This window comes from Populus euphratica, unplaced genomic scaffold (assembly GCF_000495115.2).
Source record: "Populus euphratica unplaced genomic scaffold, PopEup_1.0 scaffold306.1, whole genome shotgun sequence".
Classification (NCBI taxonomy): domain Eukaryota; kingdom Viridiplantae; phylum Streptophyta; class Magnoliopsida; order Malpighiales; family Salicaceae; genus Populus; species Populus euphratica.
The window spans coordinates 96,340-102,966 of NW_011500191.1; the positions used below are offsets into that span (position 1 = coordinate 96,340).

At 27.3% G+C, this 6,627-nt stretch overlaps 2 long non-coding RNA genes across 2 annotated transcripts; one reads left to right on the plus strand and one right to left on the minus strand.

Annotated features, from left to right (window-relative positions):
* Window positions 1-6: 6 nt before the first annotated feature.
* On the plus strand, window positions 7-992 carry LOC105111701 (uncharacterized). The gene is made up of 2 exons (XR_839644.1): window positions 7-510; window positions 609-992. It is a non-coding gene; the product is annotated as an uncharacterized LOC105111701 (long non-coding RNA).
* A 1,582-nt stretch (window positions 993-2,574) lies between these two features.
* Window positions 2,575-3,701, minus strand: LOC105111706 (uncharacterized). Its single transcript, XR_839646.1, has 3 exons — window positions 3,508-3,701; window positions 3,008-3,095; window positions 2,575-2,856 (listed from the first exon to the last, which is right to left on the minus strand). It is a non-coding gene; the product is annotated as an uncharacterized LOC105111706 (long non-coding RNA).
* Between the last annotated feature and the right edge of the window lie 2,926 nt (window positions 3,702-6,627).

Genomic DNA, 6,627 nt, shown 5'->3' on the forward strand with positions numbered 1-6,627 from the left:
CAGTTGAAACAGTTGGAATCACTTGATTTGTCAGGAAACCAATTATCCGGAGTAATTCCTATCACAATGGCTGATCTAAATTTTCTGGCTTTCTTGAACCTCTCCAACAATCACTTGTCGGGGAGGATTCCGTTAAGCACTCAGCTGCAAGGCTTTAATGCTTCACAATTTACCGGTAACCTTGCATTGTGCGGGAAGCCACTCTTACAGAAATGCCCTGGAGATGAGACGAACCAAAGCCCACCTCCTAATGATGACAACCGAGGCAAAGAAGTCGTCGCTGATGAATTCATGAAATGGTTTTGTACTGCTATGGGAATTGGTTTTAGTGTATTCTTTTGGGGAGTTTCAGGTGCTTTACTGTTAAAACGTTCCTGGAGACATGCCTATTTCCGGTTCTTGGATGAATCTTGGGACTGGCTCTATGTGAAGGTAGCAGTGCGCAAGGCACGACTTCAACGAGAATTTCTGAGGCTACACGAGCACGCTCTTGCTTAGAAGGATTGCAAGGTAATATGGCTATTCACATATCTTTTCCTTTCGTTTTATATTGAAGACTAATGGTTCGTTTTCGCGCTTTCTGGTTTCCCCCCTTCATTTTATACCAGGAGCAGCTGGGTGCATAACAGGTCCTCTTTGTCCAATGAGTTCGTATTGTTTGTGAACGTGTTTGCTGGAGCTACATCATCCTTTACCTTGGCAACTTCATCTTCGTCTACTACTACTAGTTTGAAATTGTTGGAGTTGTTGAAGTGGTGGCACCAAAGCTGGAGTTTATTCTGCAACGTTTCTTTTCAAATTATTTATCTTAATCTTGTTTGAATCTGTAGAATTTAAACTTATCTCGGATAAGTCTAGTTAGTTATATATATCTCTTCAGATAAAGGAGATGATGGTTGTTATTTGATTCTTGTCTTCTGTAGTGTTTGATTTCTTCTATAACTAAAACTGGAGGGATGGCAGTAACCTCACCCCTTGTGTTTCTGCTCTTAGTTCTTTATTTTATTTTATTTTCACCGCTGTTATTTTGTTCCCTGTTCTCTATTCTTTGTTCTCTAATTAAAAGCTCTACATATATCATTAACTAACAGAAATAAGGTTCCATTGGAGAAATCTTTGTACAGCTGCTGGTTTTTTGTTAAACTATGAGAGTGATTATGTAATATATAAGGGAATCTCAAAGCTGGTTTTCATGTGAATTTCATTTGGAATGTTTTTGCAAATATTTAGTTCTTACTTAACAGTGTGAAGATGGAACATATCCGTTCTCCAAATCAAAGAAATTATGCCAGTGCTTGCTTATTTGGCTACAGAATTTGATTAAAAACACATGTAATTTGCATTTTCATTTATCTGCTTTTGTTGAATTATTGGCTTTAAATCTAGCAAGCAGGTATTGAAATTGATGTTAGTTCAAGCCTCTACATATAATCACCGGAGGAAAAAAAAATCAGAGAAATTTTTTCGAAGATTAGTTCAAAAGGTATAAGTGTGTCAATGGTGATTGTTGAAAAGCAAGTGCCCAATTATTTAAGAAAGGAAGGAGAAAAAATGGGGTTGAGCTGCAGCCATTGACGAGTTCCATTGCAATCTTACTTAATGAGTCAATGCTACAAAGCCATTAAAAAAAATTAACAGGGATAAGTGAATTCCTGTACATTGTGAGAAGAACAATGGCGCATTAATCACATATTGCTTTCTTCTTTGTTTTGGTCATTTAAATATTTTTTCAGTCACTTAATTTGTTTTTCATTTTGATCTTTCCATATCAAGGTTTTTTGGATTTGATTTAATAATTTACTTTTGTTAATTTAATTTGCATGAGTTTCGGATTAAATAAAAAAAAAACTCTAAATGCTATTATTTCCTGATTATAAAATCTATCCATTTAACATAATAAATTGACTCTATTCCTAACTCTTTATCAAACTTAATTTCGAATTATTTTAATTTTAAACAGATTGAATTGAAAATATTTTACAGTTTTTTAATGGCCCTCTCCAACAAACTCCCAATAGCTGTATCATTTCCATTATGAGTCCTTCATGTTCTCCCTGACCTGCTTCTCATCATCCCTTTGTTTCCATCGGCCGTTCACATGTTTTTCCATCGACTTTTTCCCTTACTGAAACTTGTCATTGTTTTTTGATGATCGCCTTAGTACAGCATGCTGAGAATGGTTTAATATCCATTCAACTTGTTATTATTTTTTTGTTTTTAATTCTCTAATACCTATGAAATACTATGAAAAAATTTTAAATATTGTATTTTATTTAAAAAACTGATATTTAATATTATTTAATAATATTACATCATTTATTTTATAATATAATAACAATAATTAAATCAATAATATTTCAATTAAAAATCATTAATATTTATTTTATAACCTTAATTTAAAAAATATTCTTAATCAAATATATTAAATTACTCCTTATTTAACATAATTTCAATTGTAATTTTAACTAAATATATATTTATTTTAAATTAACTTTAATTAAAAATAATTTTTATAAAATAATTTTTTTTAAACCACAGATATTATAAAAAAAAAAAAAAACTACAATACCACAGTAACAAACACATCCTTATTAGACAATTTAATTTCAAGCCAATTTAAATCCATCAAGTTAAGAGAATTAAAACTAAGATTCTTGATGTCCACATGTACTAAACATGGGAGTAAAACGCTCCAAGCCAATAAACAACAGCATTCATCAATACACTAATACTCAACATTTATCACGTAGCTATAACTATTCTTAGAAGCAGCATGATATCTAGCTCAGTCAGAAAAAGAAGGAAGGGTCGCAGCAACACTCGTCAATAAGGCAGCAACAGCACAAAGCTGCAAGGCTGTGACAATAAATGTAAACGCTTCAAAAATCCAAGAAAATATTTACAGAGCAAGAACCAAGAGCAAGACAAATAAAACTAAGATTATTGTATTTATTTTTTTGCAATTCATATAAACCAGGCGGTATAGTAAGATTTTCAAAGAAATTACCATCCCTCAAGGAAACCAGGCTCTCTCCGAGGCGGTGGAGCGGCGTAATATTGTGGAGGTGCCATCACTGGAGGTCCTTGATAATAACCTGCCAAAGGGGCAAAAAAAAAAAATTAAATTAAACCATAAAATGATCTCAAGATAATCTTCAAAATCAAACAAACCAAAATAGCATAAAGATAAGAAAAAGAAATATATAACTCAAGGTACTTACGACGAACCATAATAATAATAATAATAAAAGAGAATAGTAATAAAAAAAACCCTCCGTGGCATAAATCAACTCTCAAATGATCCTCTAAAGAGAATCCCTTGTGCATAGACTGAAATTAACAGTTTAATAAAAAATAAAATAAAAATATCATAATTAATTTGGAAACTGAAGCAAAACCTGTATATATGCTTCTCAAACTTGCATCTTTGAAAGGAAAATGAAAGGAAGGGGAAGAGAAAAGGAAAGAAAAAAAAGGATTTTGAAGATGATTAAGATAGATAAATACCTTGGGCAGGGTAAGGATAACCATACTTGGGGTCGCTCATCTCTCTACCAAAGATTCTTCAGGATTTTAGATGTTAAGATTGAAGAAGCCAGTGCCGTATTTTAGGAGTGAACTAAGGTAGACGATGATGTTGTGAGCTTGTGATAAGGTCAGACTGATGTCTTTGTCATTCTCTCTCATGTAAACCTTTCCTCTTTCATCTTTTTCTCAGTTTCTAAAGTTATTAAGGTAGCTTTTGGTTATTTTACTGAAATAAAAGATTCAACGACAGTAAAAATAAAGAAAATAAGATAGAAATAAATATTTTAGAAATAAAATTATATTTGATATTCATGAATAAAATAAAATGATTATTTTATATTTTATTTAGTTATAAAAAATAAAATATAAAAAAATATGTTTTTTAACCTATATTATTATTAAACTTATATATTTTTTTTAAAAAAATAGTGTATATAAAGTGTTATAATTTATAATATTATAATAATTTTAACCAAAAAACTAATATTAATTTGATGAGATAATAAAAAGTCTAAACTAGTTTCAGAAAAAAAAAAAAAATATAGACTTAACTTGATTTTGTAAAAAATTTAAGTCAAATTGGGATAAAATACAAATAAAAAAACTTATTAATTTTAAAAAAAATAAAAATTTTGGGCAATTAAATTGACTATATCAACCAGTAACTTGAATTTTGTATCAGATCAACACTTAAATCAAATTTAAAAATTATAATAATAATTATTTTTATATATACATTTACTTAAGTAAATGTTAACTTTTTCATACTATAACTCGAGCCTTATCTCGGTTGGTTCTTGAGTTAGGTTTGAAATTACTATAATAACAAATTTTAATTTTACATTAACATAAGTCAACTTGGGTTGATCCTTTTGATCATTGACCGGGATCCTATCCCGAGTCAATCCTTAAATTAAAATTTAAAATTATGTTAATAATTATTTTTATTTTATATTAACTCAAATTAATACAAGTTGATCCTCTTAACACGTGTTCTGAGTTTTGTCCTAGATCGTCCTTTAAATTATATTTTAAAACTATGATAATAATAATTATTTTTATATTGACCTGGATCAATTTGATCCATAACTTGTGCGTTGACCAGTAACATGAGTTTTGCCCTAGATTAATCCTTAAATTATATTTTAAAACTATGATAATATATATATATTTGATAATTTTAAAATTTTATGAATAAAAAATAATAAATATTTTTTTAAAAAAAATATCTTATATGTATCACTTATTTTGAAAATATAAAAATTTACAATAAAATTATTTTAATATTTTTATCTTTGTCTTTTTATTTTTAATAAACTTTAGATATATTTGAGAGTATGGTAATAATTATTTTTTAAAATATTTTTAATATCAATATGTAAAAATAATATATATAAAAATATTTAAAAAAAAAGATTTTACTAAATATATACCAAACACGTTCTTACTCGTTATTTTATTTTAAAATTATTTTAATATATTAATATTAAAAATAATTTATTATAAATTAAAAAATTATTTTAATATATTTTTAAATAAAAAATACTCTATCAAATAAATGCATGGTCTCCCGGTGGTTAAATGGAAAGACGTGTGTTAAAACGTGTGGATAAAGTTGGCAGTTGCTTGCAGACGTGACCGAAAGTTTCGTCCCCTAAAAAGTCAAGAAAGGCACTTCAATTCCTTGATTGATGGGCCATAAGACAGCTTTGAAAATCACATCGAGGAGGTGGGGATATTATTAATTAATTAATTAAAAAAAAAACTAATTCAGGGAAACTACTCTTCCCGCACTTAAAAAAATTATTTCAGTTTCCAATGCAATTATTTTTTTAAATTATTTTAATTTATTAATTTTAAAATTAATTTTTTTATATTTTTATATAAAAATATTTTAAAAAATAACTATAATTACCGCTACAATTCAAAATATCTCTTAGGCTCTGTTTATTTTAAAGAAATTTGTTTTTTTTTAAAGTAATTTTTGAAAAAAATAAATTCCTGTAAATTGAATTATTTTGTGATATTTGATGGTGTTATGAAAAATAAACTGGAAAAAACTTTTTAGTGTTTAATTATGTTATGAAAAATAAATTGAAAAATAATTTATTAATGTTTTACTTTTTTTCAAGTTTATTAAAATAATGAGGAACAAACCTTACAAATTAAAAATTTAAATAAGAATAAAATTGAAAAAAATATAATTTCATAAATTATCTCAAAAAAATAAATAATAATCAAAATAATAAAGATCAAATCTAAAAAAAAAGATGAAGAAATTAAAATAATAATAATAACATTTTATAAAGTATTTCAAATAAAATAAGTAACAATAAAAAGAATAAGGACCAAACTTGATAGATAAAAAATTTTAATAAAAAAATAATAGAAGAAAAGCAAATAACAACTATAAAAATGAGGACCAAAATTAATATAAAAATTAAATTTTAAGAAAAGAAATTAAAAAATAAATATTCAAAACAAAATATATATAACAAATCAAAAGTTTGAGGATTAAATTTGATATAATCAACAAATAATGATATTTTTAAATTTTTTCACAACTTCCAGAAAGTGTTTTCTGTCCAAAGTTTTCAAGAAAATACTTTCCTGAAAACCAAGCTAAATTTTCCTTTGACTGGAAAGTATTTTCCGTTGACTAACATTCCTAACACCAAACAAACACAAAAAATTTTAGAAAGTGCTTTTCCAAAAACCACTTTCCGAAAAACAAACACAGTTAAAAAGAAAAACACTTTTCTGAAAACCAAGCTAAATTTTTTTTTGACTGAAAAGTGTTTTTCGTTAACTAAAAAGTGATTTTTGTTGATCGGAAAGTGTTTTTCGTTGATCAACTTTTCTAATGGTAGACAAATACGGAAAAGTTTGGAAAATAATTTCTCGAAAACCACTTTCCGAGAAACAAACATGGTCTAAATAAACTCAAATATGTTTTTTAACTTGGACATAAATGAGAACTGATATAGGAATTGACACGACTAAAAGGTTGATGTCTTCTCCCAAGTGCAGGAGTGTCGAAGTAATAAATAACCCGGCAAGACCGGGGTCGAACCACAGGGAGGTGAATTGTACAAATTA